Source organism: Euprymna scolopes, chromosome 24 (genome assembly GCF_053919585.1).
Source record: "Euprymna scolopes isolate OS-2025 chromosome 24, ASM5391958v1, whole genome shotgun sequence".
NCBI lineage: Eukaryota > Metazoa > Mollusca > Cephalopoda > Sepiida > Sepiolidae > Euprymna > Euprymna scolopes.
Window position 1 is genome coordinate 74,529,817 of NC_136505.1, and position 11,711 is coordinate 74,541,527.

The 11,711-nt window shown below is 34.0% G+C and overlaps 1 protein-coding gene across 1 annotated transcript in view; it reads right to left on the reverse strand.

The window, feature by feature from the left end:
- Positions 1-10,892, reverse strand: part of LOC145246765 (uncharacterized) — a 129,387-nt gene extending 118,495 nt beyond the window's left edge. Inside the window, exon 1 of the mRNA XM_080108543.1 lies at positions 10,802-10,892. The gene's annotated coding sequence lies outside the window, so the exon portion shown is untranslated. The remainder of the gene's footprint in view (positions 1-10,801) is intronic.
- Between the last annotated feature and the right edge of the window lie 819 nt (positions 10,893-11,711).

Below are 11,711 nucleotides of genomic sequence, written 5' to 3' on the forward strand. Positions count from 1 at the left end.
TCGGGTAAGATGCTATGTGGCATGACAATCGCTGGTTAAAAGTAAAATAATTTTAGATAAGTTTTGGGTTTTAATCGTTAATTTATAATTCGTGTATAACAAGCGTTTCAATTCAAAACACACACACACACACAGAAGTATCAAGTTACAAGCAATGTATTACCAACGCTGATCAAGAAAAGGGATCCTCTAGTAGAAGTAACTTTTCTAGCTTAAACAGTACTTAACATTTCATTCATATATGGGCGGGTCGTAATAGCTGATAGGCAGATTTCCTTTGTCTGGAGGAGAACTAAAATTGACCTTGCTGAGCTTTAAATAGATTGGTAGCTAGTGTGCACGTGATGTTGCGTAAGTTAATATGTGAAATTCAATATTAATTATGTAACTAAATGCAAAGTTACAAAGAACATATTTATTCAAATTAAGGAAAATACTTGTAAGGAAAACGGTTTCAAAGTAGGCCGCCGAGAAACGTAGTCTCCAGGGCGCGTCTTTCAGGGCACGGTTTTGTACACTGGCTGCAATGGTAGGTCATCGAAGTTAAACAAACTTGATTCTGGTCAAAACATAGAAACGTGGTCGTTTTAGAATATCAGCTGTTGCATGTTTAAATTATAGAAATCATGTAATGTCATTTTTTAGTATCTTTGGGAAACTATTTCCCATTTCTATCGGTGTAGTAGTACAGTTGACTAGAAACTCAAACTTTTGATCATTCAATTAGTCTAAGAAAGAGACTCTCCCCGCCACCGAAACATCTTTATGTATTACATCTAATCGCCTTGGTTCGTTTCCTAACATCGGACTTTACGCTTCAGTAAACACTGGAAATTGATTACTTTTACCTGCGTTGAATAAAAACCTCCAAGGATCATAAAATACGTATTTGGAGTCCACGATATATAGGGAAAGGAGGTTAACCAAACAGATTCCATGCTCAACCTTGAAATCAAGCAACCGCTTAAAAAGTAATAAGAGAAACAGGCGAGCTTTAGCACGACTTCCGCAAATATAGATTCAGGCCCATTCATGTCTGAAGGTCCTAGCAAGCAAGATATGTTGAAGAATCAGACTAAAAGAATTTTACAAATGTGTAGATGTTTAGCTACTATTAACATGATAACATTTATAGTTTTCCTCGTGTTTTTTTTTCTTTTTATAAAAGTCGATATCGAATTTTATTATTTTTATAGATATAATAAAAAAAATACATTCCATTATTGTTATTATTTCCGTCAATCATCAAACCACGATTTTTGTGTTAAAAAGAAACTAATAAATCATTTTACTAATAAAAGAGACGTTAAATTTTCACATAAAAATATCGTTTTCATTTTAAGAACAAACAATAATATTCTGCAATATACGCATTTGATTTGTATATATATATATAAATATATATATATATATAAATATATATATATATATATATATATATATATATATATAGACGTAAAAGCGTCTGTCTGTCTGTGTACATTTCTCTACACAATAACTCTACCAATTTTCAGTCTGCAGACTCGAAATTTGATGTACAGGATAGTGAGATTTGGGAAAATCTTTGTAATCAGTTTTCGGCCAGGAATTTGGCTGTAAATGGGGTCAAAGTTCAACGATTTGACCTTTGAGAACTCTACCGAACTCCTCCGCCAATTTTGGGTCGAAACACTTGAAATGTGGCACAATAACGTAGCCCCTTTTGTGGGAGCTAGCGGCCTTGTGTCTAACTTGGCCTGCACGTATGTGGAGAAAAACACACATACACACACATTTTAGTGCGGACACATTTTTCTTAAAGGTTAAAACTGTCGGTACACGATGATTGGCAGGTGTTTATGATTCCAGTGCATAATAAAAGTTAAACTATGTTGACATTATAATTTGAAAAAAAAAGAAAACATTGCGTGAAGCGCATCTCTCTCTCTCTCTCTCTCTCTCTCTCTCTCTCTCTCTCTCTCTCTCTCTCTCTCTCTCGTTCTCTCTCGCACTCTCTATATCTCTTTCTTTCTTTCTCTATTTCTCTCTTTCACTCCTTTTCTCTCTCTTTCAATGAAGAAAGAGAGAATTGAAATATGATTGTATTGTAAAAACAGTTGAAGCTTGCATCCCATACACTTGGGACGTAGTAGTTTGGTGTGCAAGCAATGGATCGACTAAATATACTTCCTCCATGTTAACTGTTAAATAAATTATATACGTTTTATAAAAAATGCATTTGTTCGCTAATTTTGTATAAGTGTTCGATTTCAGCATGCCATTAATGCGACGACAAAATGATGCCTGTAACGACACAATGAAGAAGCGAGCCATGCATGCCATTATAGCTGACGACATATCGACCCGTTTTTGTTGATGTTTTCAACATATGCCTATCGTTAGACATCGTTGGATATCGTTTATTTCCCGGGGAGCTGGTTGCATTCACAGGACGTTCTTCAACCAAGTAACCCTCCCGGGGAGCCGATAGTATCATATAGGTTCCTTGGATATGGATCTAACTTAATAAATTGATTTGACCCCAAAACAATAAATTTAAGAGGTCATAATAGTGGTCAAAGTTAAAAAAAAAAATTGCCCTCTACCAAATTACTCGGACAATTTCTGATCTAAACATTTGAAATTTTACATAAAGAGTATTCAGAGATAGGGCAATCTTTGTAATCGGTTTGGGGCGAAAATTTGAGCTATAAATATATAAATCTATGTATGTATGTATGTATGTTTGCATGTCTGCCTAAAACTTTCGACAGAGGCGACGGATTTTCACAAGATCAGTATCGTTTTAAAGGTCGCCCTTTCAGACGACAAATATTGTAAAATTTGCTAAAATCATTAATATCTTCACCCTCAACTGGGCACTTTTCTACAAGAAAGGGTCGGTTTTTTCGCCGATATTTTCGAAAGACATCCCCTCTTTTCGATTGTCTAGCCTTAATTTAAACCTAAGTAACTTCCGGTTTGGCGGTGGTCGTAACAGCAAAGACGTCACGTTTTTTCACGTTCTTTTCCTCCTTCGCGACATGGGTTCGAGCCTGCCTTCCTACTACTATATCTTTTTTTTTTTTGCTCAACACACACCGGGGCAACGCCGGGCACCCATGCTAATATATATATATATATATATATATATATATATATATATATATATATATATATATATATATATATGTGTTAGAGAATGGATCAAGAGAAAGAGAGAAGGGGGAGTGTAAATCATATAGTTAGACACGTTGACCGGAAGTCAAGATCAGCTGATCCCATTGCGTGTGAGTCACGTGATCAGGTTAGCTGAATCGTGGTGATTTGGTTTAGACTTAGAAGAAAACGGACGGCTTCACCGTTGTCTCCTCCCCGTCATTGAGGGGGGGGACTCTGACGTGTGTAGAACAGAGCAACACAGGCCAGATTCACTTTCCATCATTCTGCATGACATCTGGAAAATGAAATAAAAACTATAAAACCAATTCATCGTGTTAGAGTGAATGAATATTCGTCTAAAACAGGTACGATATGATTCCAGATGGTCCAACATCCAAGATGCAGAAGGTATGTTGAAAAAATACATGTATCACACACACACACATAACGGCATATGAACAAATAGACAGAACAACTAGACAATCACACACGATCCCCTTTATGATACAACAAAATATAATGTACGTCATCTATTCTAATCCCTTATTAGAGATAACAACGCAACATATATATATATATATATATATATATATATAAATATATCATCAATCCAATCATCAATATATATCTATATATATATACATGTGTGTATATATATACATCATCAACCAATCATCAATATATATATATATATATATATATGCGTGTGTGTGTATGTGTGTAATAGTGTCAAAATACATACAGCAAATGAAGTATGCAAGCGTTATTTTCTTTCTAATAAAAGAATCTGATAGACTAACTATTAGTCTGGCGAAATCATTCGATGGAATGAAACACTTGTGATAAGTGTATATTGTATACGACTATAAATCTCGAGAATATTCAGTAGCTACACAAGGGCGTTTAAAACCTGGAATAAGATATCAAGTAAACTGAAAGAACCGAGATATAAGCTCCGTTTTCTTTCCAATAAAGCTTATTTACACCAAATAAATAAATAAAATTTCTTGTAAGTTATTTAGTGAAATTGATTTGGACATTGTTCCTAAACCTCTATGTTTCATGTTTAAAAAGAACGTGTCCTCCATAATATCAGACCTGACGGAATGGTTCATTGTAGGTATAGACCGTTTCATATCATCAAAAAAATCCAGCAAAAACCTAACAACCAGCCGTGGTTCTCTTCAAAATGTGCTGCTGCCATTACGCACAAAAATCACTATTTCCATTGATTCTAACGAAATAGATGTACTAAAACTAAAGACGCCTTTAAGACTGCCAGTAATCACTATAAAAGAGTAATAAAGAACGCGAGAGAGTTGTAGGCTCAGTCTGTCAAGTCCAAAGTAGCTGAGAGCTTGGTTCCCACCAGTTTGGGCGAATAACAAACGTGGCCCTGAATAGAAATCCCAACCATCATTACTGAACCTGAGGTAATCTCATCAGCATCGGACAAAGCCAAACTCGTTGCCAAAAGCTTTAGAGCTAATTCTACTCTATGCAATCAGGGCCTCCAACTTCCTGTATTTCTTACTGTCTCTGAAAACATGCTATGCGACATACAAATATTTGTGCGTGATGTTTCCAAGCTAATAAAAAACTTCAATTCCAGTAAAGCAATTCGACCCGACGGCATTCCTATTATAGTGCTCAAAAAGCTTCAACCTGAACTAACTCCTATACTTACAAAACTGTTTAAGCATTGTCTTAAGAATTGCTTCACAACACCCTGGAAAACCTCATCAGTTTGTCCTGTATTTAAAAATGTAGGTAATCTCTCTCTCTCTCTCTCTCTCTCTCTCTCTCTCTCTCTCTCTCTCTCTCTCTCGCTCTCTCTCTCTCTCTCTCTCTCTCTCTCTCTCAATATAGACTAATCAGTCTCCTGCGCGTCATGAGTAAGTTGCTGGAATCTGTGTTAAATAGAGAAGTAGTAAACCACCTCAGCAAAAATAACCTCCTCAGTCACATGCAATACTCCGTTCTGCTAGATCTATAGCATATGTGCTAACAGTGTATCTCATAGGATTAGCGAATCTCTCGACGGATGCTTCCTTTCTAGGGCAATTGTCCTTGACATATCAAATGCCTTTGATAGGGAATGGCATAAAGGTCCACTCCACAAAATCTCCAGCTACGGTATAGCTGGAAATGTCTTTTCAGTGATCAAATCATGTCGTTCTGGTAGGTTAATTACAGCAGTAGTTGATGAGCAGAAATCAGGAGCTCATAGTATTAATGCTAGAATCCTTCAGGGGTACATCCTGGGCCCAACTCTCTTCCTCATCTACATTAATGATCTCCCAAATCATATCCTAATATCATTTGTAGACATTTATGCTGACGACACTACCAAAGGTCGTAAACGACTAAGTTCTTTCTGATTCTCTCTCCTCTGATCTTGATCACGTGGTGCAATGGGAAAAGAAGTGGCTGGTTAAATTTAATGCATCTAAAATCAAGCTTCTATCTTTCCATCATCAACACTCTGATCCCGCTCTAGTAGATATCTCATTACTGATGCAATTCTCTGCCTGTATAAGAGCCAAGTAGGTCCAGGGATGGAGTACTGTGGCCACATTTGGGCAGGACCTGCTAGAAGCAGATTATCCTGCCTTGACAGAGTTCAAAATAGACTTCGTAGCCTCGTGTGTGGGGATGCCCTTTTCTCTTCCCTGCAACCTCTTTCCCACAGAAGAGACGTTGAGAGCCTGTTCCTGCTTTATCGTTATTTTCATGGCAAGTGATTGTCTGAGCTCCAAAGTATAGTCACCTGGCCTAACTTTCACGAAAAACACTTGTCTAGCTGAAACCACTATCAATAATTTCCCCCACTTTTTATTTGTGCTTAAGCCTAAACGTAGATTTCATGAACAAAGCTTTTTTTCTTAGAACTGCACGACTGTGGAACTCTGTTCCGTTTCCCTGCTTTCCAACTGACTACAACATGGTTGTCTTCAAGTCCAACGTGAACAAATTATTGATGAGCTGCCCCCTTATATAATCCAATTTACTAAATTTCCACTGCTAACAATTACTAAGACATGTTCCCCCTTGACCACTATCATTAACCCTTATCCTGGAGTGGCTTCTGGGTCTTAATTAGTGGTGACTTCTTTGTAAAAAAAAACATTTTATTTACTAAAACCATGTTTTAAAAGAAATAATTGTGCTTGTGCAGAGAAAGTATTCCGCTATTTTTTTAATAGTATGTTAAGTTAAATTCAAGTTTTACCATATCTTTTGTTTATCAAATTGTTAGAAGAAAGTACAGACTAGTTACAAAATACTCCCTCCACGAGATTTGATCTTTATTTTTTACTAAATTATGGTTTAAATATATGTTGTGTAGTGACACAATAGTAAAAAAAAATCAAGTCGAGGTTGGTTTAAGAAACAAGTTTATTTAACATCCCAGATACACAGGTAGAAAACCAGTATAACTGGCTTGCACGCAGCTAGTCAGTGGTAGTACTGTCGCTTCTTCCATCGGTGTAGGTATAAAGCATTTTTGTTTACTTTTGTTCGGATCTAACAAATCATATTGCTTTGAAGCGTTAATAATTTATACAAATGAAATATAATTCATCATTATAATTATAAAAACTGATTTGAAGATTTTTGGGAAAAAATAATTATTTATTTATATATAAACAAAAATATTTTAAAGAAAAAGATATCGTTTTAGTTTTCTTAAATTTAAATTTTTTTAATAAAATATTTTTTTAGATATAGATATCTCTTGCTTTACTGTATTTCCCGGCAAGAAAAAAAACATCTCTTTTAATTGCACGTGTTCGAATGGAAAATAATTCTTTATCTTTAGGAAAAAACAAAATCACTTTTTGATGACTTTTGTAATTTCCCTATGTGATTCGATACAGCGGAAGAACTTGCGATTGTTTCTTCAGAATTTATTTTGTAGCGTCAGTAGTTTACATGAATTTAGTCCGAGGGTTATCTATAACGTCGGTTGAGGTTGTAGTCTCAAAGGATACAAAAAAAGTTTGAACGACACTCTACAATGCCGCAGTTTAGAATGATTTCTCTTTAACTATCAGTCATTAGTTCGCTGATAGAAAAAACTGTAATATCATAACCGATATAACACTGTCGATGCGAGAAAGGATTGAGTTTATTAGCAGAATTGATGTAACTATTTAACATTAATTGTTGTTTTTTATTATTTTAAAAGGAAAGAAAAGCAGAAATAGAAAAAAATATTTATTTAATTTATCATTTAGTGACGTCAATAAATCAGAAGCGGAATTATAATCGGAAAGGTTTGTAAAAATGTATTGACATCGTTTAACGCGTGAAGATACTGAAAAAGAATGTACTATTAAAAAATACATGATTCATCAAAACTTATTATTTACTAGCAGTTCAACTCGGTTTTGCTCGGGCCCTATGTACTGTTCATAACTTTATGTGCATATGTATGTATATATATATGTATTAAAAAGTTTGACCCATGTCCAGGTAATCTACACCTAAAATTTCAAGTGTTCAGACCCAAAATTGGTGGAAGAATTTGGTAGAGTCTGCAAAGTCTTCCAACTTTGACCTTTTGGCAGCCAGATTTTCGCCCAAAAACTGATTAAAAAGTTTGCTGCATGTCTGAATACTCTTTATTTAAAATTTCAAATGTTTAGACCCAAAATTGGCTGAATAGTTTGCTAGAGACCGCAAAGATCAAATCTTTTGAACTTTGACCTCTTGGTAGCCAAATTTTCAGCCAAAAGCCGATTGAAAAGCTTGCTCTATGTCTGAATACACTTTATATAAAATATCAATTGTTTAGACCAAAAACTGGCTGAGTAATTTGGTAGAGACCTCAGAGGTCAATTTATTTTTTAACTTTTACTCCAATTTTAACCCTTTAACATTTATTGTTTTGGACTCAAATCAAATTAAAAAGTTTGATCCATGTCCAAGTAACCTACATCTAAAGTTTCAAGTGTTTAGACCCAAAATTAGCGGAGGAGGTCTTCCATAGTTGTTGTAGTCTCACGGTTCCAGGTGAGCATTGTCTGAAGATAGCGGTTTCAATCGTACCCAAAGCCGGCCAGAGAATTAGTTGGCCAAAACCTGTTGAGACGACAACAACTATGGAAGGCAGTAATTACTGAAGATACAGTTAAGAGATTCAGCATTTCTGTCTCGTCGCGGTTAACAACCGGACGAAGGGCAGAGGAATGGTTGGTCGAAACGTCGTTAAAAGTAACAACTACAAAAAAGATGAGGATAATAGTGCGAAATAAATAACATATACAAATTACTCATCTTAAAAAGAATTCCAATAATTAGATAATAAAAGCCTAATAGTTTAAATTTTAAGGAATTTTTGCTTTCATAAAATCTGTTTCTAGTGGTAGTAGTGTAGTGTTCGTTGTGTCTCTTTAGAGGGTTCAATTTACTGATCGACTGTTTGGAAAGTTGTTTTTCATATATCTGTAAGAATAATTCACTTATGAAATGAAGTAGACTTGAATCTTTGCTTGTAGATTTTTCGTATGTATTTTACCTATTAGGGACTCTACGTCAGTAGCAATTAAGTTAGCTAGTGTGAATTTTAACAGGGATCACATTAAGTGCATGATAATTCAGATCGGTAAAATAGAATCGTCCCCAGATTTAGATGAGAGATGAGTTATAAGGCAAAGGCAAAGGTCAAACGCCAGAGACAAAACAGTCGGACAATATGACGTCACGTTTTTGAGAGAGAGAAAACTACAGTTTTCAGATCCGTTCTCACCGAGAATCCATGCAAACGAGACACGGCGAAATGATGTAGAAAACTGATACTCTCGGCGAATGTTGCCGTCTTCGTTACTCATTTTGTTAAGTTAGGAAGTTTTTTAGACATACGATAACATTAGTTTCTCTCAATATGATGAAATTTTCTCCAAATAAAACCTCTAAGAAAACTCAGCGAACGTCCCCTTATGTCTTTTATGAATTAAAAGTTTTATTGGTCCCAGTTAAACAAACTCTAGACGAAACGGCTAGTCATGAAACACCGACAATAAAGAATAAAAGTGGAATCCGTATAAATGGCTCATATATGTTTAAATACTTTTAGTTTACCATTAATTCGTCAATGAAAACATTACACGAGTAACCGGTAACTAATCGGTATTGGCTATGTCAATGAATCAAATTTTATTATTGATATTTATTTCGTGTGTGAAATTTTATACAGAATTATTTTTAAATGCATTTGTTATTGATGTTAATTTAAGTCTGCTACTAATAGGAGGCTGTCGTCTAACCACTTGACGTATATGGAAGGTTTAGAAATGCTAGTAAAAATTTTATTTTTCAGATTTGTTATATAGAATTTAGAATACAATGTTCCATTCTATCGACACTTCATCAATCTGATTGTACAAGTTTCGATTAATTGGCTTATTTTAAGTGTGGAATTATCATTGTTGTTTTATCAACCATGTATCAAAGAAAAATCCTGACACCCCCCCGCATATATATATATATATATATATATAATTTGTAAACGTATATCTGTTATATTGTTCCCTCAAGACAAGGCATGTTGCCTCTAAAACATAAAGGGTTACCATCATAGAGTCCTGATTTATAGGGAATACCCTGACTGTGAAGATATTTGTTCACATTACATGTAAATGTTTGCATCTTGGTACAATTAAGAATGCATGGACCGAATTCCAGAAGAAAGTGATCAGAAGAAAGAAACTCTTAAAATAGAAAATATTCTAACATGAAGTTCGACAGTTCTCTGTCGAACTTCATGTTAGAATATTTACGTCATTTTGCTGCTAGTAGGAATATTTACGTTAAAGTTGGGTCCATCCGAGCACATTATGCACTAGATAAAAGGGGATGTAACATTGCAGCAATGACATCCAGTGTGTGGGGCCTATTAGGTTAAGACTTCTTTTTTCATCAATTTTCAAGCGGGAGATACGAATGGGTATCTCACCAACACAGCTATAAAAACAATACACTTTGTGATATTTTAAAAATACCGTACTTTGAGGTAATTGCGCCAAATCCGGGGATAATTGCGCCAACTAAAAAAAAAGTGCTCTTTATATGCGTGGTTGTTAAAAGAGCACTTTTAGCTAGTTGGCGCAATTACCCCGGCTTTGGCGCAATACCCCAAAGTACGTTATATAAATAAAGAAAGTTTTGTTTTTTTTAATATAGACACGAATAGTTGTCCCATTTATAAATAGGAAGGTGGTGAATATTAGTATTTTAAGTTGTAAGCGAATTCAGACTAAAAAAGGAATTAGTCAAAGCTTGAGGAGAGCGAGAGGTACTTTTCACGTTTGAAAGAACAATACGTGTGTATGTGTATAAAAATTGTAAACTGAAATAGATCAGTTGTCATGACATTCAAACAATCTGGAGGTCAGTTGCGTGAAACTGATTTCAGTATCTGCTTATCTAAATCGAAAAAAAATAAAAACAAAATAATTGAGAATGAATTACTAACAATTCTGAAACGAAACAAGTTACATTATTACGTAAACATTTTCGAAATAAAGTGTGTTAGTACAATGCGCAATTATAAAAGCACAATTTTCTCCTGAAATAAAGTAAAATTTATTAACCAATTTTTGTTCAAAAGATTGTTACAATCACAGGTTATATCACTGAAATTAAATTTACTGACCTGAGCTGTTTCGTTCGCAAAAGGTCTGTGCCTTCTTTTTTCATCTCGAGAACATTTACTTCTTTGTGTGATAATTTACGCTTTGTTTTTTGTTTTTTTTGTTTTTTTTTTTGCTTTTTTTTTTCTAAACATAAGTAATAAAGAAATTGTGAACTTTAGTTTCTATTTTTTATATGAAAAATGCGTTTTCACTTGTTTAGTTGTGTTTTTCTTGGAAAAAGATTTTTGCCTCAACAGAAAAGCATTCAACAAAATGTTTAACCAGAAAATTATTTTACCGAAAACTATTGATTAATAAGGAAGATACTAAAATGTAAAAAAAAAAATTATTTACACTCAATTAGATGTGCGTTATGCACTAATAAAAATGTAACTGTTTTTTTTGTACTTTTTAAGAGTTTAAATATTTATTATTGTTCTCATTATAAAAAACGATTATTATATTGATTATATTTTTGGCAGAAGCAAATGAATTGCATATAAACCCTTAGAAGAAAAATGCAAAAGTATCCAATTATATATCAATAAATTTTGTAAATGAATTTTGTAAAAAAAAAAATGATTATAAAAAAGATTGTAAAAAATTGATTTAATTTTTTTAAGAAAAAAAACATCGATTGAAAACTTTTAAATCAATATATTATCAATATATTATCAATATATTATCAATATATTATCGATGCATTTTTCGTTATAAAAAAGTATTATTGGAATCATTTTAATTTGCAAAAGAAAAAATGACAAAAAAATCCAAAATCAGCGAATTATCATTTTTGATATTGCACAAGTGTTCATAATCTTAACGTTTCTTGATTTCGTCCCCTGCTTCTTTTACCCACGATCTTCTCTTCTTCTTTCTTTGCTGGTTGTTAGAGAGTAGTTTGATGGCGATCAGGTGCCACGTGTCTAT